The sequence below is a fragment of the Canis lupus genome, chromosome 18 (assembly GCF_011100685.1).
Source record: "Canis lupus familiaris isolate Mischka breed German Shepherd chromosome 18, alternate assembly UU_Cfam_GSD_1.0, whole genome shotgun sequence".
Lineage (NCBI taxonomy): Eukaryota > Metazoa > Chordata > Mammalia > Carnivora > Canidae > Canis > Canis lupus.
The window spans coordinates 29,655,271-29,683,021 of NC_049239.1; positions in this window are offsets into that span (position 1 = coordinate 29,655,271).

The following is a 27,751-nucleotide window of genomic DNA, read 5'->3' on the forward strand; positions in this document are numbered from 1 at the left end:
TAAATCCATTTCATGATGCAGTTTTACTATATTACAGTAGCAAATCAGTTATGATGTGTTAGCTGTTTTCCCCCAAAATAGGTGACATTATTAAGTAAAAGCATGTTAGATATCGGGCATTCACTAAGGCTTCAGTTGAAAAATAACATGCTGCTTTCTTTTTAGAATTAAATTTTGCTAACTTAAAAATACTGATGGTTAAAATCCTACTGAATTACTTTTTACTTTTACCTGTTCTATTTTAAATAATCTTTCTACATAGGAAAAGGTTGCATACATGGATCACGATTCACATTTTGACAAACAGAATTAGAGGGGGAGATTCTGGGTAATGTATTAGGGTTATTATAATACAAATCACCAAAAAGGCTGATAAAATATAAGCAGCTAAAATCACGCACAAAAAAGTCTCTATCCTCATGAATCTTGTGGCTTTACTATTGCAGTAGATAATCACCATGGTAAAAGCTTTGGAGACAGAATAAGGGTAGAGTAAGTCTTGGAAGATAAATTAAGAAAGTAAAATCCCATTATTATGGATAATACTATTCAGATTACCATGTCAGAAAGGCTGAATAAATTAAAGAAGTTCCATCTTGCTGAGAATTAAAATAACGATTGCAAAACATCACAGGATACTATTGAATCTTTGGGTTTCTTCAAAGAAAACTCTGATTTAAAATTCTATAAAAGTTCCTACATAGATAACAAAGATGAAAACAGTACAGACCTTCCTGATCTTTTTAAAACCTTTGTTCTTGATTTCTATATTTTGGCCTTACATTCTTAGGAACTGAAATAATAAAAATAAAGATCTAAATAAGATTGCTGAAGATTTTCCCAGAAATTGAAAAATCTTATTTTATCACTGTTTCTTTTTCTCTCTTTCTTCTTTTTCCAGAATTCATAGCAGTTCTGATTCAGGTTAAGAGAAAGTAAAATGAATTTCCAATTAGATGGAATAAGTGGGCTATAGTATAGGTTGATACTGCTCTCTCTCCAATTTAGATTCTATCTAGGATTAATCTACTTTCTTTTGGTAAGAAACACACAAACTCTCACAAGCATCATGGGCCTTCTGTTCAGAGACGCTCCTCTGGTTTGGGAAAGGATTCAGAAGGAATATTTTCCAGGGGCAAATGTATTCTACTTGGGGTTGCAAGTAGAGAGCTGGGCCCTCAATTATAGGGAATTAAGTCCTGGGAATCTGTCATTTTTCTAATGCCAGGATCTAAAGAATTTTATGAATAATTATTTCTAAAAAGAAAACTTCAGGCCACCATGTGGTCGCATGTTATACAGGTACATAAACACACAGGCAAAATGCAGGTAATTGTAGTGTCCTATTCCTATTTCCCTTTCTCTATCCTCTCACCCTCTTTTATTCCAGTCATCTGTTTATCTCTGAGTGGCTTGGAGCATTGGGAAGTCTGTTACTTGTTATTCAATGGATAATTTTAGAAGACTAATATTCTAATTCTGTGGAAGTATGATACCACAGAGGAAAAGAATAAGGGAGAACTATATGCACTAATATGGATGGAACTCTGAGGCACATCTTTCCACAAAATACCTACAGTTTTAACTACATGTTAACACCCTCACACACACACACACACACACACACACACACACACACACACACCCTATCCTCCCCCACTGCAGAAACACACATGTGCCTCACTGGTGCGTAAATGGATGTAAACATTTGAAAGAGAAAGTGATGATCTGGTGAGAGCCAGATTACAATTTCAGAGGTGCAGGATGCTAAAAAGAGGAGGTTGTTCCTACCTGTAAAGTTTTTATTATTGACTTTTTACAAGCAGAAGGTATCCATTGCTTGACTTTAATTTACAAAACAAACAGGAGAAAGTGAGAAAGGAATGGAGGGAAGGAAAGAGAGAGAAGTGGGTCTTTTGATCCATTCACAGTATTTTTTAAGGACCTGTAATTACGCAGTAATCTGGTTTGCAGTAGATGTTCAAGAGATTTCTGCTGAAATGGTAAATAAATGACAGTTTTAAAAGACATATGCCTTTAGTCTTACAGCAGTGTGATTATTGGCAATGTAATGAGGCAGGATAATCTTATTAGGGAATTAACTGTCTCATTTCTCTGATGTAAGCTTCTTATAAATTATAAAAAGTATGTTGCATCTACATTTGAAGAAGGTATATAAAGCTTTGAATAGTTGAGGTTATTTTGTGACTGAAAACCTTTTGATTCTCAACCCTATCAGGACCATAAAACCCTGAAAAGTATCTTTATACCCCTGTGTACTATCCTGATTGAAATTCACAGATAATGTAAACCACCTAAACATTTAAATAAAAGTCAAGTCAAAATAATTGAAATAAATGGAGAAATTAAAATATATTAATCATAAAGCAACGTGAAATTTAATATGTGCAGATTTGCATTACTTTATTAGTTGTAATGAATTAATTAGTGGTTAAAACCATACTTGCATATGTGGACTAATATGACTGTGTTGCAGTGGCCAGGAAGTGTTATCCTTGGGGATACGGTTCAGTCTTGGAAAAGTTCTGAACAAAATGATATCCAGTCTCCGTCAATATACATATGTGAAGGTTGCATGCTTGAAGAACTTCATTTTATACTACAATCTTGAAAAATCAGTTTGTGTTAACATGTAAAATTGAGTTAGATTACAGGATCAGATAACTACATTGGAGGATTCACCTATATGAATACCGACCGATCAAGACACTTGAAAGCCATAAGCATGTACAAAAGTCTCCATTATGTGGATCTGTTCAGTGAATTGCAGAATGTCTGGTACGGTCCCATCCCACTAAAGGTAATTTTTGATGGGTAAATCACCCATCAAAGTGGCCATAAATAACACACCAACAAATGTCTCTGGCTGCATCATCCTCATTAATAGCCACTGGCTTAGGCTCTTGGAAGTGATTACATTGCCCCACGTGGAAAGTAGTCTGATGGAAGTGGCTTCCAAAGATGAAAAAGGATGAGGGAGCTAAGATGCAGCTGGGCTCAGTGAAAGATCACAGGAATGATACTGTTTACGGGAATGCTAGGAACCTAGTTCCAGCTCATTCGGGGTACAAAGAAGTGATAAGGTTTTAAAAGAAAAGTATCTGTGAAGATGTTTGAGAAATGTGTGCACAAGTTTGGCTCAGATGGATGAATGCTAACAGTGAGCAACTTGCTGTTGTGTGGACCTTGTGAACCGGGGCAGGGGTCCTGAGAACAGCAGACAGAATGACGGAAGAACAGAGCAGAGCATTTTCCCTCGGATTGTATGAGCCCACGTTTAGATTCTATGAAAGTAGGTTCATTCTACTCCTTGTTACTCACAAAATAAGGCCCGAGTCAACTATGCTTTCGTTCTGAACAGCATTGAGATAAGTTACCTTTGGTTAGAGCTGTTAGATTGAGCACGTGCTTTAGCCTATGCTCTTCTCAAACTCCACAACTGCAACAACAGAAAGTAAATGTAGATGCAAAACTCATATAGAAAAAAAAAGAGGAAAAAAAAGATTAATTCTTGAAAATATAAAAAAAAACAGTAGGACAAGTGTCAATTAACTTAACAAAAGTAGTCCTAACCTAGACGGGGAAGGAAGGAAGGAAGGAAGGAAGGAAGGAAGGAAGGAAGGAAGGAAGGAAGGAAGGAAGGAAGGAAGGAAGGAAGGAAGGAAATATTATATATATTATATTGTATATAATATATAATATATATAAATTACATATAATTTAATGTAAATATAATATTTATGACAGTTAATATAATTATATTTATTATATATAAATACATATAATTATAATATATAAAATATATAAATAAATATATAATATATTTTATATAATTATATTTTATATATAATTTTATATAAAATTTATATTTATATATAATTATTATATATTTTCTAATAATAAGTGATCTACTATAATTGTTTTTCTTATTGTCTTTGAATATTTCTTATATATCCCCTATGCTATTCTAAATTCTCACCCTCTCCCTATCCTCTCTATTCTATTTCTCTATAGTATATATAATATATATATAAATTATATATATATCTGCCCCCTGGGAAAGAAAATATTTCTGGAATTAAATATTGTGCCAAAAAATATGGTAATTGGTTTAAATCTGTTAATCTGCTCAGGCTGCCATAACAAAGTATAACAGACTGATAAAAACTATCAAAATTTACTTTATCACAGTTCTGGAGACAAGAAGTCCAAAGTCAAGGTGCCAGCAGGATCACCGTCTGGTGACACAGCTCTCCCCATGGGTTGTAGACAGTTGTCTTCTCACTATGTCCTTACATTGCAGAAAGGGGACAGGAGAGAGAAAGAGAAAGCAAAAGCTATCTAGAAGATTCTGGGAAAGATGTGAATGTATAGAGAAAAATATATTTAAAAAACTTAAACAGTATTTACAATTAAGTTGATGATACGCAAGTTGGAATCAAATGTTTTATTTTTACATCAGTTAACTAATCTATATATTAACCATCAAATATGTACTGCCTGCTCACTAGACTTGGTTACAGTATAAGAGAAACCATCTTCAGAGGTTTAAGTTATATTCAATTCTGGTTAAAAGTTATCTCAATGTTCTAATTCCTAGTTTTACTAAAACTGTAAGCATCTTTATTTTTTATTTTATTTTTATGTCAAATCTTACTCACTTTATTTTCTTATTCATTTTTTTTATTTCAAGTTTCTTTTTTCTTTTTTGATTTTTATTTATTTATAATAGTCACAGAGAGAGAAAGAGAGAGAGGCAGAGACATAGGCAGAGGGAGAAGCAGGCTCCATGCGCCGGGAGCCTGATGTGGGATTCGATCCCGGGTCTCCAGGATCACGCCCTGGGCCAAAGGCAGGCGCCAAACCGCTGCGCCACCCAGGGATCCCATATTTCAAGTTTTTATTTAAATCCCAGTTAGTTAACATACAATGTGATATTAGTGTCAGGAATAGAATTTAGTGATTCGGGTCTTATGTATAACACTTAGTGCTCATGACAAGTGCCCTCCTTAATGCCCACCACCCAACTAGCCCATCCCTCCCGCCCCCCCTCCCTTCCAGCAACCCTCAGTGTGTTTTCTGGTCGTTTATGGTTTGCCACTCTCTTTTTGCCCCCTATGTTCATCTGTTTTGTTTCTCTTTTTTTTTAAGATTTTATTTATTTATTCATGAGAGACACAGAGAGAGGCAGAGACAAGGCAGAGGGAGAAGCAGGCTCCCTGCAGGGAGGCCGATGTGGGACTCGATCCCAGGACCCCGGGGTTAGGCCCTGAGGTGAAGACAGACGCTCAACCACTGAGCCACCCAGGGGTCCCTCAACTGTTTTGTTTCTTAAATTTCACATACGAGTGAAAGCAGCGACGTGGATGGAAATAGAGTGTATTATACTCAGCAAAATAAGTTGGTCCAAGCATCTTTTTTAGGTTTAAGTAGTGGGAATAGTAATGGTATAGTAATTCCTTTTCCTGGACTATTGCGGGCATTACCCTAAATAAAATTTTGAACAAAATCGCCAAATAGTTGTAACTTCATTTCCCTTCTCATGGCTTACACTGTATATAATTTGTCATTTCTTTTCTTGAATTTACAAAACATCTCTTAGGAATATATTCATCTTCATTAAAGCTGACTTTTATTTCCTGTTATTCCTGTATATGTTTTATCACATATTCCAGATACTCATTTAAAGATAATTTAATGGGTTTGACTGCTTGTAACTCTGAATATTAAAACTGATAACATTGTTAAAAACTACTATCCAAAATGAAATATCGTGGAAATTAAGACATGAACTAATTTTTTAAAAATAATAAATAATATGATTTCTTTAGGAATTTGAAATGTAATTTTATTTAAGACAAATACATTTTTATACAACTCTTTTAAAACACATGTTTTATACGGAGCATATCTACATATGAATTCAGAACATAATCATAAATTCTAATTGCTTGGGAATTTTTTATGAAATATCTACGAATTAAATAAAATGTAAAAAAAAATTCTATTGAGCAGAAATGGTAGAGGGTCTTTCTAAATGTTAATTGGAAATTACAGACTGAAAATAAGCAATATGGCTCTGAACAACAATTTGAGATGAGATTAAAATCAAGGGTATAAGCCCTTGTGTTAATTAAACAATTCCTGGAAGGCTTGGGGTGGAAAGCTGGTTTTAAGCTCTGTTAATCTGATTAGATTCCAGACCATAGATAATAAATGTGACCTACTTGGATTTTCCAATTAGGAGAGTTCCAACTCTTTGTCATGATATCATGAGTTTTTTGAGGATTTGTATTTCTTTGGTGTTTCTACTCTGTTCTACTTAAATCTGTAAATGAAGGCCGTGTTACACGTTAACAGGGAGAAAGAGGGAACATTTCTAAAACCTCAGTCTGTTGGTAGGACAATTAAAGGTATATCTAAAAAAAAAAAATCCTTAGCAAATCTTAAAGACTAGAAGCCTTAATCAATGTTCTTCTTACACCCTAAGAATGACTTTTATACATTGACAGACACTGAGTGGGGGTCTCCCCCTGACTTTGGGCAGAACTGTATTTCTGACAAGCTCTGTATAAATCCTACCTTATTTCCTTGCTAACTACAAAACAAATGCCCAGAGGTTTTGTCATCACATGCAATCTAGTCTAGGAAAGGCTGTAGTTTTTAAGAGTTCTTACTGAGTTCGTCTGTGTGCTATGCAGAGACCTAGGTCACAAACATCAAAAATCAATTGTGACTTATTTAAGCAGAAAAAGAGTTTATTATGAGGATGTTGGCTAGTGCCAAGAAATGCAGAAGGCTGGAAAACCAGGCTCAGAAAATGAGCAGGAAAAAAGGAAAACCAGGGGAGCAGGTAGGCTCAGAGCCCAGAACTAGTCCATCAGGATGGCTCTTGCCACAGCCTCTCCTGATGCCCCGCGAACTGGATGTTTCTGCTTCTCATGCCAGCTGCCCCGGTCTTGTCTTGCTCCAATGGCTTGTCACTCAGTTTGGGGTAGGTCAAGAATTTGTCAGATGCATATATTTTAGGGACAACACAAGCCAGGAAAACGAATGTCTGGTATTCAGAACTTCTAGAGTAGAAGACTGTTCCTGTATCCTACCAACGTTCTCTTTAGAGGACAGTTCCTACTAAATACTGTCAACTATGAAAAATGTCCATGCTGTCTTGTTCCCAGTGTCTGAGATTAGCAATGAATGATTTATAAATTAACATTATGCCCTAAGGGAGCATAGAAAAATGAAATCTGCCATTACTATTACCTAAAATCTTATTTTCATGTGAATAATCTCACTTTTTAATTCAATTATTTTTTTTTTAAGATTTTATTTATTTATTCATGAGAGACACACAGAAAGAGAGAGAGGCAGGCTCCCTGCGGGGAGCCCAGTGTGGGACTCGACCCCAGGACCCCAGGGTCATGCCCTGAGCTGAAGGCAGCGGCTCAACCACTGAGCCACCCAGGCACCCCTTTAACTCAATTATCATTTTGTTATTTTTCCTGTTCTTCCTTTGTTTAATTGATAGCTCTATCCATACCACTTAACATCACTGTTAGGAGAAAAAGCAGTTCTGTTGTGACTCAAGCTGGCAACCTACCCACATCTAGGCCCAGATCATTTGTACTCACACTGTATTGACACCGCCAGCATTCCTGCTCCTGCTTAACCATGTGGTTCTGGGGCAGTTCTAGTTGCGGACACCCTAGATCCGCTTTGCATGATCTGCCTCCTGACCCTGTGGATCCATCCCAACTACTGGCCAAAGCTGGGTCAGTAAGAATTGTACACAATTTGTTTTTTCACAGAAGTGAGGGAGAGAGAATGTGAGGCTCAGGCCTGGTCAATGATGACTGTGGATCCTGCCAAGGGGTAGGAAGTGCCAGAGAACACAGGCGTGCATGGGGTGTGTTCTCAGAGGAAGGCAGACATGACAGATGGAGAGAGTAAGTCTTGGTGGCATCCTAATCTATTTGTTCCTCTCCTTCTTACAGTTTAGTTTTTCAACCATTTCTTCTATTACAAATAATACCCTCATACTCTTCCAATAAATTAACCTTGTTGCCAAAGCAAGTTCTATTGATTTTCTGTCACTTGCAACTCAAATGGCTATGACTATTACTAATACTGAGAAACAACAGAAACCACCTGCTTTACTGAAGCTGTTAGGTAGGAAATCTTCTTTCTCCATCTTTTTCTTCTTCTTTTTTTTTTCTTTTTCTTTTTGGCACAAATCATTCTGCTTCACTCCCCAGGCAGGGCCAGTATATGATACAGAATTTTTGAATCTCTTCTCCCTCCTTATCTATCCCAAGGAAATAAATCTGGGAAGAACATGATGACTTGAACAATAATATCAGAGGATGTGTCTATTGCTTCTCTTCTCCTCCCTCCCTCCCTCCCTCCCTCTTTCCTTCCTCCTCCCTCCCTCCCTCCCTTCCTCCCCTTCCTTCCTCCTCCTTCCTTCCTTCCTTCCTTCCTTCCTTCCTTCCTTCCTTCCTCCTTTCCTTCCCTTCGACCTTTTCCCTCCCTGTTTCGGCCCTTGCCCTCCCTGTCCCTTCCGCCCTGCCTGGCCCTTGACTGCCTCCCTTCCTCCCCTCCCTCCCTCCGTCCCTAATCCCCTTCCCTCCTTCCTTTCCTCCCTTCTCTCCTCCCTCCCTCCCTTCCTTCCTTCCTTCCTTCCTTCCTTCCTTCCTTCCTTCCTTCCTTCCTTCCTTCCTTCCTTCCTTCCTTCCTTCCCTTCCCTTCCCTTCCCTTCCCTTCCCTTCCCTTCCCTTCCCTTCCCCTTCCTTTCCTCCCTTCTCTCCTCCCTTCTCTCCTCCCTCCCTCCCTCCCTCCCTCCCTCCCTCCCTCCCTTCCTCCCTTCCTTCCTTTCCTTCCTTTCCTTCCCTTCCCTTCCCTTCCCTTCCCTTCCCTTCCCTTCCCTTCCCTTCCCTTCCCTTCCCTTCCCTTCCCCTTCCCTTCCCTTCCCTTCCCTTCCCCTTCCTTTCCTCCCTTCTCTCCTCCCTTCTCTCCTTCCTTCCTTCCTTCCTTCCTTCCTTCCTTCCTTCCTTCCTTCCTTCCACCTCTCCCCTTCTCTCTCCTTCTCCCTCTCTCCTCCCAATCTCTCCCAGTTTCTTGAGTCTACATAAGAATCAAAGGCACCCTATATTTTTTCCCATGTTGATAGTTACCCTGCACACGTAGAGGTTGGTATTTCTCTAGTGTTCTTTTTTCCAGTGATGGAGTTTTTGAGGTTGGCTGGGTTCTGTTTGGTTCATGGAATCTGCTTTGTGGAATTCACTCCTGTCATAAGTAGGTTAAAAGGCAAAATTCAGTATGGAGGGAATGTTCCAGATTGCTTTAGGTCTCAGCTATGTTTCCTAATCTAGTCTGATAGGGAAATCCTTCTCTTTTAACATATTAAGCCTCCAGTGATAAAGTTCTCATCCTGATCCTCATTAGGCTTCTTGAATCTTATCTTTAAAGTGTAAAGCGTAAGACCAGATGGATAGAGGATAATAAATTGGCATGTCTGGTGACACAACAATGTTAAAGGGGAATCTTTATTATCAGTTTAATATAAACTCACATATATTCAGCATTTTGTCCTGTGTTGTGATGTATTCTTCTCCATTGGAAATTATATATTCTCTAACCAACAAGCAAAGAAAAAAAAATCTATTTTTATTCCGTATTTTATTTGTAGCAACAGGTCATTTATTTATTCATTCATTCAAAAGAGATTCAACAGATATTTTCTAAACAACAGTTGTAATATCAGGTCCTTTGCACAGTGCTAGGAAACAGAAAAAAACATAATCCCTGCCCTTTAGCATGTTTAGGAGAATGGCGTATCAAGTTTGATCAGAGATGTTTTTTATCAGTTTTTGTATGTGTCAAATGCGGGGAGAGTGTATTATCCTCAGAAATATGAAGATGTTTGTCTACTTATGATCCAAGCTTCTCTCTCTAAGTACAAAACATTGAACAGTCTTTTAAAATCTTTTATTTTGTTGGGCACCTGGGTGGCTCAGTAGTTTAAGCATCCAGCCCTTGATGTTGGCTCAGGTCATGATCTGGGGCCTTGGGATCAAGCCCTGCAATGGGCTCTGCTCTCAGCAGAGAGTCTGCTTGAGATTCTCTCTCTCTCCCTCTCCTTTTGCCCCTCCCTGTCTCTAAAATAAATACATATTTTTAAAATTTGTTTAAAATATCTTATATTAAAAGAACTAGCTTGCTTCGTTTTTCTAATGTGAACTAGATATGTATCACTGCACCCTTTAAAATTTATAGGTTTTGATTTTTCCCATCTACAAAATGGGAGGCATTTTGTCATGCAGATTAAATAAGTAAGCATATGCCAGTATGTCAATGTAGGCAGTCTTGCTGTGTCAAATAATGCGGTGTGGTGGAGACTAATGAAGCTAAGCCATCCACTCTCGATTGGGTGATATCATCCCCAAGTCATAAAAAAGTTGATTCTTGAGGGTAAAAAATAATCTTACTATATGGATAATACACAAGTATACATATAATATATAAAAACATACATAGTTTATCTGTGGTATTAGGATTTTGTGGGGAGGTGATTAAGAAAATAATGTTACAAAAACTCCTTTGGGTGATTTTAAAAAAGAGCATTGAGACACGCTGACCTAGGCCATAATTTAGTCTTTTTTTTTTTTTTTTTTTTCCCTTAAATGCCTCTAGGACCATGGAAATATTACTTCTACTAGGTTCCATTTCTAATATTTGTTAAGTTGTGTATAGTCAAAAATTTCTTACTCTACATCATAGGTTGCAATGAATAAAACCATCTCTGTGCAAATACTTAGAAGTATACAAAAGTGTGATGAATTATCAGATGTCATCAGTGACACTTGGCCACCGTGGTTAAAAATAAAGTACAGTTCCGAAAGAGAAAACAAGAATCTGATGTTTGAGACCGTTCAAGTTCCATTTTGTCAATGAGAACTCTTTTACAAAAGGAGGTGATTATAGCAACAACGTTGAAATGTGGTTCTTCTTCTTCTCAGATTTAGGCATATTACTAAATTAATTTTGCGAGAAGGTTGTCTGTTTCTCAGTTTAGGAAAAATGGTGAAGAATGTAACTCTGTCTTCCCACAAGAATATCACTTCTGACTTCTCAAGCCTGGTGCCCTACCCTCCACTCCTTAAATCAGACACGTCGTCTTTGAACTATGAAATATATCATCTGGAATTGTTTGATCACTCATCTCCTTTCTTCTCTATCCCACTGGCTCTTATTTCCTTAATTTATTTATTCTCCACTAAAAAAATAGGTGTTGAAGACCCACAATGAGCTGGGTGCTGTTCTCCATTGCACATACAATGCTAAACAAAGAGGACAAAATCCCTAAGAGCATGGTGCTGACATCGCTTTATTTTACTGTGGCCCAGTGCTGCTGGGAAATAGAAACAAGTAAGAAATCTTCTCACCCTTTTGTGTTCCACAAAGAGCTTTATTCTTTTTTTTTTTTTTAAGATTTTATTTATTTATTCATGAGAGACACAGAGAGAGGCAGAGACACAGGCAGAGGGAAAAGCAGGCTCCTCACCAGGAGCCCGATGCAGGACTCGACCCCAGGACCCCAGGATCATGCCCTGAGCCCAGGGGAGATGTTCAACCACTGAGCTACCCAGGCGTCCCCAAATTTCTTTTTTTTTTTTTTTTGTATGACTTACGTAAGATTGATAGATGCCCCCTCTGTTTACCTATGTCAGGCCCTCCAAATGCCCATGTTTTGGTTCATAAATGGTCGCTGAGCTGCTACCCACTGACCGACCTGGACAAAACACCTGCTGTATGTAGCCTTGACCAAACTTGAGTTAAGCTTCCCTCCTTCCCCGGAGGCACCTGAACTCAGGACCCCTCCCCACCAGTGCCCTCAGCCTGAGCCAGCAAACAATCTCTCCTTCGGGTCCCTCCTGGGAATGGCTGACCTCATAATACAACAGTCTCTGATCTACTGGGCTGTGAAACGACACCTTCATCCTACTCACTGGTATCCTGTTCTTTCTGGCCTTGTTTACTACCCCCTGTAAAATGACTAACCTTTGAGATGCTGCAATTCTCACAGGCAGTGCTCCTTTCCCCATTGCAGTGGTTTCTTTTCCTACTCTTTTTAGCAAGTCTCTCCTTACCTTAGTCTGGATTTGTTCTTTATTGGTCATGCTTATGTACAAATAGATAATAATAATTATAATGAATGAATATCCTGTACTGGGCACAATGTTCCCAATGCTCCTCTTAAACTGGAGGGAGTTGGTGTGCTATTAGCTTTGTTTCTCGTATCCATCCCTGGTAGGTGGCACTCAGGCATTTGATCCAGATGGGAAGCAGTTTGAGTTTTAGGCTCATGGACCAACAGTATTCGTGATGACTCTTGGAATCCCAGTGCTGGAAAGGATTCCAACCCGGGAGGCATTCTCAGGAAGAAATACTGCTCTACCAATAATTTTATGGATTTGGTTAGTGGGTATAGGTTCACGTGTAATTCTTACGTGCCATCCTCCCTAAGCCTCTGCTCACATTTTCCCAGATGTTCTTCTTGGTTTTCATGACGCATGTATCTTATTTTCTGATTCCCATTACCTAAACCCATGGACCTTTTCTTTCCCTATTGGATCTATTACCTGCCTGTTCATTCACCCACCTTATAAATAAGAATCATTCTCTCTCTCTCTCTCTCTCTGTCATTCCTCTTAAATTACCTGAATCCCTAATCTTTGTTTCCATATTTTCTTGTCCATTTTTCTGTATCTGTGATAGATCATGAATGAAATATGGCTTCCCTATTTTAGAACAGAAAAAAAAGACAAAATCAAAAAGAACTTTTTGACATACAACATAACTTTCACTTCTAACCAACTTAAGTGGAAGATGACTTTAGTTATAATCAGTGATTAACAGCTTTGCTAATCTTTTGACCTAAATTTTATACTTACCTAAAAACCCTGAGGTGGTAACACAGAGTTAAAACATTGTTGATTTTAAACTTGGGAGACTGCAAACTGCAATCCACGCATAAAATCCATGTTTGTGTTGAAGCCGTTGGGAGTGGAAAAGAAAAATTGATGTGGCAGGAATGAAAAGTACAGAGGAGTGACATGTTCAGTAATCATTTGCACAAAAAGAGCTGAGGTTTGGGTCCACTTTTGATTTTTTTCTGTTGGAATTTTTTTTTTTTAGTTATTTTGTCCAAGAAAATGAACCATATGATTATAAACTACCATTTGCAAAGGAGATGGAATGCTTTTGTGTTCCCTGAAACGTGTTCAGTGTGTCACCTATCTGTATGTTTCTAAGATAAGCAGGATGCAATAAGGTATTAAACGTGGACTAAATGAGGGGCCTGCGCACACAACATAGCACGGGATTCCTTTTCCTTTAATAAAGGTTAAGGGTTGATGTTTTACCATTTTTCTCTGAGGTGCACACCCGTCGCCCGGGACCTCGCTCTCATCCTGGATGTCACCTTTCCTTCAACATGAAAAATGCAATGGCAACAGTAAAACTTTTGTTTTTTCTTTGTTGAGGTTTGCAGAACATCTGAGCATAGGGAACCATCTGCTACTCTCCTGTACACAGGCCCAAAGCACTGGGCACAAGAGAAAAAGGCTGGCATCCTGGCCACCCTGGCTGGCCCCGACCTCCGCCAGGCCCAGAGGTGGGGAGCACCGGGGACACTAACTGTGGGGAGCACCTTGTGAGCAGGCAGGTGCCCTGCAGAGCAGAAACAGCTGCAGGGAGCAGCGGTGGTGCAGCAGGTTGTGAGATGAGATATGGGCTCGTGGCAGAGTCATTAAGCCTTTCTGATAAATGGGCTGCAAATTAATTGGTGGTTCCCCTCAGTCATTAATCTGGGCTGCTGCAGTCCTCAGGCCTGGTGGTGGCCGTTAGGAGAGCAGAGATCCTTCAACACGGGCAGTATTCTTCTCTCCACCCCAACCCCCCAGCCCACCCACCCCCACATGCAAAGATTTTGAATTTAGCCTCACTAGCAGGTGGGGCTTTTCAAAACACACCAGCAACACAAATAGTAAGTGATTCAAAATACTTTTAATATCTAGACATATCTGAGTGGTGATTTGGGGGATCAGAAGAGGAATGAGACCACAAAAGCTCATGGTTTCTACTGGATGGCGAGTAGAATGCCTAAAATGGCCTCAAAGGGCCTGCTGGAAAGGTCATTGTTGTAAGCAAAGTAGGGATCTCTGGCTTAACAGGAAAGCTGGCCCATTGAAATGGCAGGAGCACAAGGAGAATGTAGACAAATGTGCTCATCTGTTTCAGAAGTGGGGCACCTGGGGGGCTCAGTTGATTGAGTGTCTGCTTCCACTCAGGTCATGATCTCCGGGTCCTGGGATGGAGCCCAGCATGGGGCCCCCTGGTCAGTGGGGAGCCTGCTTTACCTCTCATTCTCCCTCTGCCTCTCTCTCTCTCTCTCTAATAAATAAATAAAATCTTAAAAAAAATGACTTCTGATATCTGCATCAATACCTGTATCTATCTACATACATAAATGCCTAAATGGGGCAGCCCGGGTGGCTCAGCGGTTTGGCACCTGCCTTTGGTCCAGGGTGTGATCCTGGGGTCCCGGGATCAAGTCCCGTGTCAGGCTCCCTGCATGCAGCCTGCTTCTCCCTCTGACTGTGTCTCTGCCTCTCTCTCTGTCTCTCATGAATAAATAAATAAAATCTTAAAAAAAAAATAAATGCTTATATGTAGGTATACATACACATATATAGTCAGTATGTGCATTTTTTTCTTTTCTAAAACTGAGAAAGTTTCTTAAAAGAAATACTTTATCCAGTGTGTGTCAGTTTGTCTCACTGGATTTTAATTGTATAAAAGAATAAAAAGTACTTATATTCTATAAATATAACTAAGAAACTGTTATATGTGCTTGTTGAAAATAAATGCAATTATAGGCAAATAACCTAAAATATATTTGCTACATTTTTCCCTTTTATCTTTATAATTTAATTAGAAAAAGAAGATATTTTTCTCAAAAATATCAAGTGCAAAAAAAAATATCAAGTGCAGAAAGACATGCAACAAAATGGAAAGTCCTAAAACCCCATTTTTTACATACATGGATAACCCCAAGGAATGTGTTTTATTTTACTGTTATGAAATTGCAATATATATATTTATGTGTATGTGTGTATTCATGTTACACACTCAGCTTTTTTATTTATTATATTTTTAGCCATATCTCTGAATTGGTTGATTTAGGTATCTTTCTTTTTTAATGGTTTTATAATGCTTCATTTTATAGATGACTATATGATTTTTAATTTGAACTCATAAATACACAGGTAGTTTCCAGCTTTTTACTATTATAAGCAATTCTTCATTGATAATCATCATATATAACATTTTCTACATGTGTGTGTTACTTCTTTTGAATGAATTGCTGGTAGTGGAATTTTCTGCCAAAAGATGTGCACATAATTAATTTGAAGGTTGAGTAATCAAGTGATTGTTTTAGCTAATTAAAAAAGAAAAGTAGACGTAATAAAGCAAAAGTGGTTAAAAGAGGAGAAAATAATGCTTTGTAATAAAGCTCATACCTCTCACCCAGCTTTTACATAGAAACTTACTTTATTACTTATAATCAATCTTTCCTGAATACTGGCTTTCCATAAGGGCATACAAGTTATAACGCTATCTGAATGCAGATGTGTTGCACATGTCACAGAGGACGGAAAGCGTGAGCTCTGACTAAAGGTTTTGAATAATTAGGCACATGAATAGGGTGATTGGGGAAATTAAAATTTATTTCCGACACCTGAATTATTGCCCTTATTTCCACTAGTATTTAGCTAGTAAGAAATAAGTTACTTTAAATAAACACCAAATTTGGCTAAACACAGCTACAAAAACAAAAAACAAACAAACAAAAAAACCTAAAAGCACTCTACACTTGCACATAACTAATCTTGAATAAAAGTTGTATCCTTGCAATACAATTAACAACTGTTTTTGGAAGAAACAAATGGATACAGAAGCACGCTTGCTCTATATCTTAACATGACCAGCCAGTCCACCCTCTCTTATTTGCAGATTTTTATTTAATTAAAGCATAATTGACATACAACATTATATTAGTTTTAGGTGGATGACACAGTGATTCAACAATTCTATAAATTACTTTAGTGTTCTCCACAGTAAGTTATGTCACCATCTGTCACCATATAACACTATTACAATATTATTGAATATATTCCTTATGCTGTATTTTTCTCCTTAATGACTTATTTGTTTTATAACTGGATGTCCGCACCTCTTACTCTCCTTTTTCTATGTTGCCCATCTCCCCACCCACTTGCCCTCCGGCAACCACCAGTTTGTTCTCTTTTAGGAGTCTGTTTTTTTGTTTGTTTTGTTTTTTTAGATGCCACATATAAGTGCTAAGAAGCGTCTGAGCTTGAGCCCCCTCTTCATATTTATTGGGGCAGCGGGTACTGGAGCAGCGCTGTACGTGTTGTGCTTGGCATTGTTCAGTCCAGATGTTAGTTGGGATAGGAAGAATAACCCAGAACCTTGGAACAAACTGGGTCCCAATGACCAATACAAGTTCTACTCAGTGAGTGTAGATTACAGCAAACTGAAGAAAGAAGGTCCAGACTTCTCAATGAAATGCTTCACTATAAAGCTACTTAGAATGGAAGTCTTCCAGAAGCCATCTGCACAATTTTCCACTTACCCAGGAAACATTTTCCCTCTAAATGCACGAAATCATGTTGGTGTATTATGCTGAGGTTTACACTGAGTAATGAATATCTGAAACTTGAAAAAAAAAAAAAAAAGATCATATGGAATTTGTCTTTCTCTGACTCATCTCACTCTGCAGAACGTCTTTATTCATTCACCTGAGGTTGAAGATTGGCTTACTTCCGTATCTTGGCTATTGCAAATAGTGCTGCAAGAAGCAAGAGGGCTGAGTGTATCCTTTCAAGCTAGTGTTTTGTTTTCTTTGACTAAATATTGAGTTGTGGAATTACTAGATCATAGGGCAGCTCTATTTTTAATTTTTTAAGGGAAATCCATACTGTTTTCCTCAGGGGATGCACCAGTATGCATTCCCACCAACAGTGCATGAGGGTTCCCATTTCTCCACATCCTGGCCAATACTTGTTTCTTGCCTTTCTGAACAAGCTATTTCGATTGAGGTGAGGTGATATCTCATTGTAGTTTTGATTTGCATTTCCCTGATGATTACTGATACCACCTTTTTGTGTGTCTGTTGGCCATTTGTATGTCTTCTTTGAAAAAAATTAAAAAAAAAAATTCTATTCAGCTCCTCGGACCATTTTTAATCAGATTGAGGTGTTTTTAGTTTAGTTTTTTATTTTTCTTTTTTTTTTTTTGGTGTTCAGTTATGTCAATTCCTTCTATATTGGATACTGACCTCTTATGAAATATATGATTTGCAAATATCTTCTCAAATTTAGTGGGTTGTCTTTTAGTTTTGATTATTTCCTTCACTGTACAGGAGCTTTTAATTTTGATGGAGTCCCAACAGTTTATCTTGGCTTTTGTTTCCCTTGCCTGAGGAGACACATCCCTAAGTATGTTACTAAGGCTGAAATCCAAGGGATTACTGCCTATGGTCTTTTAGTAGTTTATGTTTTCATGTCTCATATTTAGGTCCTTAATTATCTTGAGTTTATTTTTGTGCATGCTCTAAGAAAATGGTTTAGTTCATTTTTTTTTTTTTGCACATTGCTGTCCATTGTTCCCAACACCACTTATTGAAAAGACTGTCTTTTCTCCATTGCATATTCTTGCATCCTTTGTCGAAGATTGATTGACCAGATGGATGTGAGTTTATTTCTGAGCTCTCTACCCTATTTCACTGATATATGTCTATTTTGTTCCAGCACCAAACAGTTTTGGTTACTATAGCTTTGTAGATATCTTCACACCTGGTATTACAATACCACCAGCTTTATTTTTTCTTCCTCAATATTGCATTGTCTATTTGGGGTCTTTGGTGATTCCATACAAATTTTAAATTATTTGTTCTAGTTCTGTGAAAAATGATAGAGATTGCCTTGAATCTGTAGAATGCTTTGGGTGATATGGACATTTTAATAATATTAACTCTTCTAATTCATGAGCATGGAAGAGATTTCCATTTCTTTTAGTCATCTTTGGTTTCTTTTATCAGTGTCATATAGTTTTTAGAGTATAGGTCTTTCACCATCTTTGTTAAAAGTATTCCTGGGTATTTTATTATTTTTGGCCCACTTATGAATGGGATTGTTTTCCTTAATTTTCTTTCTGCTATTTTATTATTAGTGTATAGAAATGCAACCTATTTCTGTATATTAATTTTATATCCTACAACTTTATTGAATTCATTTATAAGTTCTGATAATTTTTGGTGGAGTCTTTAGGGTTTTCTATATGTGGTATCATGTCATCTGCAAACAGTATCAATTTTATTCTTCTTTACCAATTGGGATTTCTTTTCTTTCTTTTTCTTGACTAATCACTACAGCTAGGACTTCTAGTACTACATTGAATAAAATCAGTAAGAATGGACCTCCCATTCTATGTGGGCCTTATAGAATTAATATGGAAGTTTTTCTTCCTCTTTAATTTTTCAGAATAGTTTGAGAAGAATAAGTGCTGACTCTTTAAATTAAGTTTAATAGCATTCACCTGTGAAACAATCTGGTCCTTGGCTTTTGTTTTTTGCAAGGTTTTTTTTTTTTTTTTCCAAATTTAATTTAGTTACTATTATTCAGTTTGTTCAGATTTTCTATTTATTTCTCATTCAGTTTTAGAAGATAGTATGTTTCTAGGAATTTATCCATCTCTTCTAAGTTGTCTGATTTATTGGCATGTAATTTTTCATGAAAAAATGGACACAGAAGCAAACTTGCTTTATTTCTAAAAATGAGTAGCCAGTCTATCACTGTCTTATTTGTGCAAGAAAATGTTCCTTTCAGACCATTCTAAACTTTGTAGTAAAATGTTAAGAGTATTCTATTCATAAACTATGTCAGTAAGATGTAGTGTAGTGAAGCTTTTTTATAATCATTTTCAAGATTGATTCAACCAGAGAAGAGTTTAATGCCTTTTTTTTTTTTTTTTTTTTTAATTGAGAAAGAGCATTTCTGTGTCTATGTTCTTTGTCCTTCCTTTGTTCTCTATAGCTAGTTACTGGACACCAGCCATCAAAAACCAAATTGACTAATTATTCACAAATCAGGAGGCATGCATGCTTTTCAGAAGGTTTGCAAGTTGACTGCTATATTCCCTAATCAAAAGCAGCTGGATGAAATTTCCCCAGGGGACATTAACTCCTAAATTTTCCAAAGTAGCTCCTGGAGACTTGGCCAATTAGCTTCTACATTTTTCAAGCAGTGCATTGTTTTGAACCTCATCTGTTATTTAAATGATCTAAGGCGCTATGCCCTTGTGTTAAAAGTTGATAAATGTGAAAGAGTATCTGAAATGATTTCGTATTTATAGATTATTCCTGAAATTCCAGCATATGGAGCCCCCCAAAAAATATTCTTCTCTTCTTAGTGCCTCAGGTTATACAGCTAAAATTTCTATTTACCTGACATAGCTCTTGAATTCTGTGCTCAAAATCTTGAACATCAATAGAAAATTGTGTCATGTAGTTACTTTGAAATCATATGGAGCCATGTTCAAATTTCAGTTCTGTAAATTATTACTTATAGCCTTGAACAAATCATCCTCGCCTCTCTGTTTCCTTATTTGTAAAATTTGTACTTGGTACTGTAAGATATCCTGAAGGGAAAAATCAGTCTTTAATATTAGATGTAAATAATAATCTTAGTTTGGAAATTGAGTTCAAACAATTAATAAATTTGCCTAAAGTCGTTTATCATTTCCATTAAGAAATAAAATTAAATTGCTTCATAAGAGTTGTAACTTGTAAAGTACACAATATATCTTCAGATAAATGATTTTAATTACACAATATATCAAGTTCTCCAGTTTCAGTATTTACAAGAAATAACCAAATTTGAATAGTGGTCTGACATGTAATCATTCTGAATTTAACCTTTTTATTTTGTACTGTTGGCATTCCCCATTTATTGAGCGTAACACGATATGTCTTTGCATACAATTATAAAACCTTTAACTTTTTTTGTGCAATGTTGTAAGCACGCACTCTGCTTCATATTTATTAACTCGCTTTGTGAAGTTAGCTACCACTACTCTCTCAGTTATTTCAGATGAAAAAATTGAGGAACTGGGAGTTTTGAAACTTAGAGTTAGTATATGTCAAAATCAGGATTTGTTCACAAGGTAGATTATCTCCTTTACATATGCCCTTAATCAGCACGGTCTATTGCCTATTATTTATCCCTGAATTTTAAAGAATCATATATTTTAGCAAATTGAAAAATATCATTTACTACTGGTAATACATTTTCCACTGATTTTAACCTACCAATTTATGTTAGAAACGTCAATTTGCATGTTCTGTTTGAACTAAGAAACAAATCAAACAAGTATTCTCAATTGAATTGTATTAGAAAGTCTTTTTATTATTATTATTATTATTATTATTATTATTATTAATGAAACAAATCCTTTAAAAGCCTTGGAACAACTTTATAAAATAATTCACCATTTTTTGTCAAGGTCAAACTTCAACAAATGTATTCCACAAAATACTAATATTAGTAAAGTAAGTAATTAGTGTTTCTGGGTGAAAAACTGGCCATTTTTTTCATTGTGATTGGAGAATATAAAGCATCGTATTAAAATAAAGGTTTTACCGCTTGCAGCAGAAACATGCTTAACTTCTTCTAAGGCGACACATTCTAAACTTGGTTGACCAGAATCCCTTTAATAAGTTAGTATCCTGCTTCTTACTGTTTTCCAGAAAATATTTTGGGAAATACTGATCTAAGTGACTCTTCTTGACAAGGGGATTTATGTTCTTTGACACATAGTTTATGTTCTATTTCAATATTTTATATACCCAAAGACTCAGAAGCATTTTCTTTTCATCCCATCAATTAAACCAACAGTTGTAATAATAATTGGGAGTCCTTGAGATAAGCACATACAAGCTGTTATTTGCTGATGATTGTGCCCCACCAGATATCTGAACACATATGGTCCAATACTGCAAAATGAGGGTGTTTTTATGGCATCATGATATGCACGGGCAAGTAGGTAAAGGGAGTTTCATGAAATAAGGTGACTGGGAATTGATTAAAAATATATTTTGGATACTCAAATACTCCTAATGGTGCATATAGTCATAGGCAAGACTAGTAAAAAAGATTTTTAAAAATATGGCACCTCTATCACCCTCTCCCCAAAAAAGACACGCCCGTCAGCCCTCAGAAACGTGATAGTGTTTTCTGAAAGACAGTGACCAGCCTATAGCTTGCACGTACAAGAAATTCAATAAATATTTGTTGAGTGAATGAAAGGAAGAATGAGTCAGACTGTGAAGCCCAAAGATAATCCTGCTTGAGCAGCTACAGAATCCACAAACAACAGGACTATCTTTATAGCACTCAGTATGGGACAACCTATTAATCTTTGCAGTGTTACTTGCCTGTGGAGTTTTAATCATTACCAATAACGCCATCTCATTATAGGAAGCCCATTGATATACAAAGCCTGCTAGAAAAACTTACACCTAATATTGTTTTGCAAAAGATTTTTGTAAAGACCTGTCAAGGTCTTTTATACCTGTCAAGGCATTTTCCTCATTCAATGTGATTGCCCTTGTGTTTCACAGTGCTGACATTCTGCTTTTTGAAATTCTCTGCTTACTTCTGAGGGCACTATTTTTTCCCACTTCTTTAACTTTTCCTTTGTTCTTTTGAAACACTTCACTACAGGCAGATACATTCTCTCTCTCCTTTTTCCATTTCCTTCCACTCCCCTTTGTACCCTCCCCTGCTTCTTTTCATTGTCATAATTCCGATTCTTTACTCAAAGATAGTGGTTTGCAAATAGTTCTCTTAAGCTAAATGTAACGTCGACAGAATGTTGAGTCTGACGTTTTTCCAACTTTTGCAGATATGTTAAACTTGAGTATTACACTGACAATTGAACATATATCCAAGAGAACTTCTCTTCCATTCTAAAGCCACCTCCTCCATTTCCATTCTCTTCTTGGAGACCTTCCAGCTCTTTCCAAAGAACACATCTCCTTTTTAGCCTGGAGAAGTTGTTGCTTTTTCAAATCGGAAGCGACGGTCCTGGGAATTGGTTTGTCCCATTGCCAACCTGCTCACCTGAACTACTCATCTGTAGAAGTAGAATCCGTTTAAGCAGCAGCTGACCCATTTTGAGAGGACTGAGTGCTACCACTTACCTATTTTCCTTTCCTTTTATAGGTAACTGCTGGGATCGATTCTTTTGAAAACCATGTCTATTCAGTTAAAATGATAATGCCTCACAGTCCTGCCAGGCTTGGTCACTACCTAAAATGTTAGTACCTCTGATTAGTGGTATTCAAGATCTAAATTGTGCTTCCTTTTACTTAACCAAACATTTCTTTAACTCTTTCTCTTATCTCTGCCTTCTGGAATTTCTGGAATCTTTTTCCATGTTCCCATCAAACGTCCTTAACCAACTAAAACATAGGGCTCCCTGCAGGGTGTGACTTTTACTACATTTCTTTTGAGTAAATGCTCTTTATTTTTGTACAACCCATGAGTATAAGTGGAATAAGTGAGTACCCAGGTATACTTCAGGATCTATTACTATTCCGTCTATATGTTTAAAAAGGAAGAAAACTCTACTTCTATGAGAATTTTCTATATGGTTAGACAATCCTTCTGGTCTTCATCCTTGCCTTCCACTATTAATTTGATCACTCTTATTAGCTTGGAAGACTTTGAGACCCACAGCACTGTTCTCTTCCTGTTCCAAGTCCTAAAATCATACTTGGGGACATCAGTATTGATCTGGTGACCCATTCCAAAATCTAGTCCTGAATTGCATGATGACTTCAATTCCAATAACTAGGGAAACTTAAAATTAATTATCCTAATAGGGACTGTTCTAAGAGTAAAAAGGTATGCTATTCTTAATTGCACCAAGACGACATTAAACCATAACTTACTTGGGGTAAAAAAACAAAACAAAACAAAACAGAATATATGTAACTCACTCAATAATTGTTATTTTCTTTCAACTTCAGTCATATTCTTTAAAGACCAAGAACTGGAATTATCCAATAGAGGATAGATAAATAGATGATAGATAGATAGATGATAGATAGATAGATAGATAGCTGATAGATGATCGATAAACAAAAATGAATAAGTTGAATATGTGACTATAGTCTTGTACCTTCTTATTCATCAAAACTCAGATTTACTTCAAGACAACTGGAATAGCATGTTGCCAGATTAAGACATTCACAATGGAATAGATCTTTTATTTGCTACTCCATTACCATAATAACTTCTGCTCCTGTTACCCCTCTACTTTCTTTCACATGCTAAGTCTGTTTGGTTTTTATTTATACTTTCTCTCCTGGAGAATTGACTATGCATCTCTTCAACCAATTCCTTGCCAATATTCTTACTTTGTTTTTCTTGTGTTCTTTCTGAAATAGCCGCTTTACAAAACTTTAGCCCTCGATCAATCCACCTCTCACCTTCTTTAGAATCCATTCTTCTCTAATAATCATCAAATTTAAGCATATCCATATTTCTTACATCTTAAAAGTATCTTTTTATTATTAACCTTCTTTAGTGACTATCTTTCCTTTCTCCTTTTTCAGAGCCATACTTTCTAACCCTATATGTTTATTAAATAAAATACACACTGCAATAGACATATACACATTAAATCAAAAACATTTTAGGGATCCCTGGGTGGCGCAGCGGTTTGGCGCCTGCCTTTGGCCCAGGGCGCGATCCTGGAGACCCGGGATCGAATCCCACATCGGGCTCCTGGTGCATGGAGCCTGCTTCTCCCTCTGCCTGTGTCTCTGCCTCTCTCTCTCTCTCTCTCTCACTGTGTGCCTATCATAAATAAATAAAAAAAATTAAAAAAAAAAAAACATTTTATAATTAGCTGCTAACTCACTTTCTTTGCCACCCTTGGGATCTTTTAAGGCAGCAACTGGGGCTTATTCATGCTTATTTTCTCAATATATATATAAGGGCTCTTAGAACATAAGCACCAAAAAACATTGTCCACTGAATTAATACCTGATTTATTTTTTTATTTTTTTAAATTTTTATTTATTTATGATAGTCCCACAGAGAGAGAGAGAGAGAGGCAGAGACATAGGCAGAGGGAGAAGCAGGCTCCATGCACTGGGAGCCCGATGTGGGATTCGATCCCAGGTCTCCAGGATCGTGCCCTGGGCCAAAGGCAGGCGCTAAACTGCTGCGCCACCCAGGGATCCCCCAATACCTGATTTAATAAATATGTATTGAAGAGGTGTGATCCACTTGTGGCCATTCTTTCCCTATAATTCCTAATTATAGCATTATATCCCTCTTTCAATTCTCTCTCTTCCTCTTTTTTGTCTTTACTAATCTTTCATTGTGCTTAATCCCAAAGTAGTCTGATATAAGTAAAACGACTCTAAAGGGTGCTTGTAATTTGACATATTTTGGGTGATAATCTATTCTCTTTTCTTTAGATGAACCCTGCAGAAGACTTGTCAAATCTATCTTGCTCAAGTGTAACTGTGATATTATTGGCTTTAATGCAGGCAGTCTCAATCAACATTATAATAATACTATGAAAAGCATCAGAAAAGCCCCGTGCTTGTTAATGTCTGTATGCCCTAAAAGGAAACCAAGCCTTTTAAATTCCAAGTGTTCAGTTTCTAGGACTGAAGGATAAGATCTAGATGTCAATTTTCTTCAACAGTTACCAGTATTATTCATTTCTCCTACAATTATGTCCCTTTACCTGCACATAAAGCTAAAATACTAGATAGTATTCAAAGTTCTTCACTGACCTAACCACTTGTATATTGTATTCGAATATAGCACATCAGACCAGCCAAACTGGTTCTCTGAGTACCCTGAGCTCTTCCATGTCCAGCTAAATTTGTACCTCCTACTTTTCCTCCCTGGAATATTACGTCCTAGCCCTACTGCACTAACTCAGTTATTCCTACTTGTCCTTCCAGGCTCAGCTGAGATATGAACTCTTCAAAGATATGTCTACAGCTATTTCTTAGTAGAGTTGTGTTTCTTTCTCTGAACTACTTTTTCCGTGGCTACAACATCAATATCATTGTGATATAATTATTAGTGCTTCTTTTTTTAGGTTTTGTTTGTTTATTTTTTTTTTTTATAGATCTGTTTTTTCCTAGCATAAAGTCACACAAATAGAAATCACACTTAGAAATGTCAGTCTGCATATACAACCTGGACACTGAGAACTGAAACTGTTTACTATCTACGTCAACCTGGCTTTGCTAATACGTTGTTATTATTAGTATGACTTTACTTTTCTGAAAGCCTAGAAAATGGCTTGTCTGTTACAGGAATTTGCTGAAATACTCATCAACGGACAGTTTGCACCTTAAGATTGTATGAATAATTTGCCCCAGAATCTTTACCTTGTTGTTTCCACCAAGGAAAAACACCATGATCTCTTTCTAGTTCTGATCAAGTCCCCATATGAAAAGACTTGCCTTAAGTCAAACTAAATGTTTTCAATAAATCCTGTCCTTTTTTTTCTTCCTCTGAGACACTGCCAAAATTTTTGCAGAGGATGGTGATTTCACTCTTGGGTGTTTTTTTTTTTTTGTTTTGTTTTGTTTTGTTTTTTTAAGATTTTATTTGTTTATTCATGAGAGACACAGAGGAGAAAGAGGCAGAGATCCAGGCAGAGGGAGAAGCAGGCTCCATGCAGGGAGCCTGATGTGGGACTCAATTCCAGAACCCCGGGGTCACGCTGTGGGCCGAAGGAAGGAGCCAAACCACTGAGCCACCCAAGGATCCCCTCACTCTCTGGTGCTAATCAAAAGACTTGGCTTTGTATTATTAACACATTACTGATTATTTAAAGTTCAATATTACACTTCATAAAATGTAAGATGTCAGTTTCTTCATAGAATAACATGTTAAAAAAGCTTAAGTGATAACATTTTATTTTTTTTTGAGGTGTCAAAGATAGTCAAACACATAGAATCAGAGACTAAAATTGTCAAATGTTGTAGTCCAGGAGCTAACAGTCGATAAATAATTCTTGAGATGGGGACGCCTGGGTGGCTCAGCGGTTGAGCTACTGCCTTCAGCTTAGAGCGTGATCCCAGGTCCTGGGATCAAGTCCCGCATCAGGCTCCCTGCATGGAGCCTGCTTCTCCCTCTGCCTGTGTCTCTGTCTCTCTCTGTCTGTGTGTCTCTCATGAATAAATAAATAAAATCTTAAAAAAAAAAAAAAAAGAATTCTTGAGGTGTCTTCCATGCAAAAAAAGATGATTTTATAAAGGTATAGGGATAGGACCTGTGGGCAGAAAGAGCTGCACTGGGTTTGTAAGGAGTGACTGATTAAACACTTTCAAGTTGGGAGGGGGTTAGGGATAGTATAAGTCTCTAAGGAACTTGGAAGCAAGGTTTCCAGAACCTTGAGGGCTAGCTGTCTTTAGCATAAGTTAATTTATTACTGTCTAGTAGTACCTTCATTATGAGACCCTTCAGATGTATATCAGTGGACTATATGTTTAGGGGATGATTGCTAACATAGATCTTTGTGGGAGGTAGAGATAAAAGAAGTTTCCAAAGGGATTTTTATATGTTAAAGAAGACACAGGATCCTGGAGGTCAACCTAATGTCAAGCAAAGTTTTCCTTTTGTCTTTAGCAAAATATTAACACTGAGGAGATTGAGTTCCTAGAGAAGGGCACACTGCCTGCCTCAAATACTTGTTAATGGGCTGTTAAGTGGTAAGGAAATTAATTTTTTTTCTATATTTCTTTTGCTTTTGCTGTCCACATCACAATAGTGATTTACAGAAGCTGAGGACGGGGAAATGGAAAGTAGTTAGTCAGTTATGCTAGATGAATAAATTCTAGAGATCTGAGGTATAAAATAGTATCTATAGTAAGCCATAGAGAATTGTGTGCTTCAAAATTCATTGAAAGTTTAAATCTCATGTTAGTTATTTTTACCACCAAAACAAAACAAAACAAACAAACAAACAAAAACCCATAGAACATAAGGAAACTCTGGAAGGCGTTTGATATATATATTAAATTGATTTTGGTGATGGTAACACATGTGGTTGCATATACCCAACCTCATCAAATTATATACCTTAATATGTGTAGTTCTTTATATATCAATTATACATTAATAAAGCTGTTTTAAAAAATTAAATCATTTTTTTGAATTTCAGGGCCATATATTTGGATTAGTTATAAGCAAAATTCACACAACAGTCTTGTCTATATCACCATTTGGTTGACAGAAGCTCAGATTTGGCCAAGAATAAATAGGAGGGAAAGAACATTTACTAGATGCTTAATTTACTAGATGCCTACTGTGTGTAGGTTGGTATGCATTTTGCATGAGTGATCTCCTTTTTGCTTAGATCTTAAAGATTTCTGCTTATTTATATCAAACTTGTAAATCATTTTAGACTCTTTTCCAATACTACTTCCAATTGAGGTTAAATGGTTAATATGCATTTAAAATGTAATCAGCCCTAACACTGATTCATTATCTGGTTCAGTGGTTCATTGGTTCACTCACTTTTTATACAGCCAAAAGCA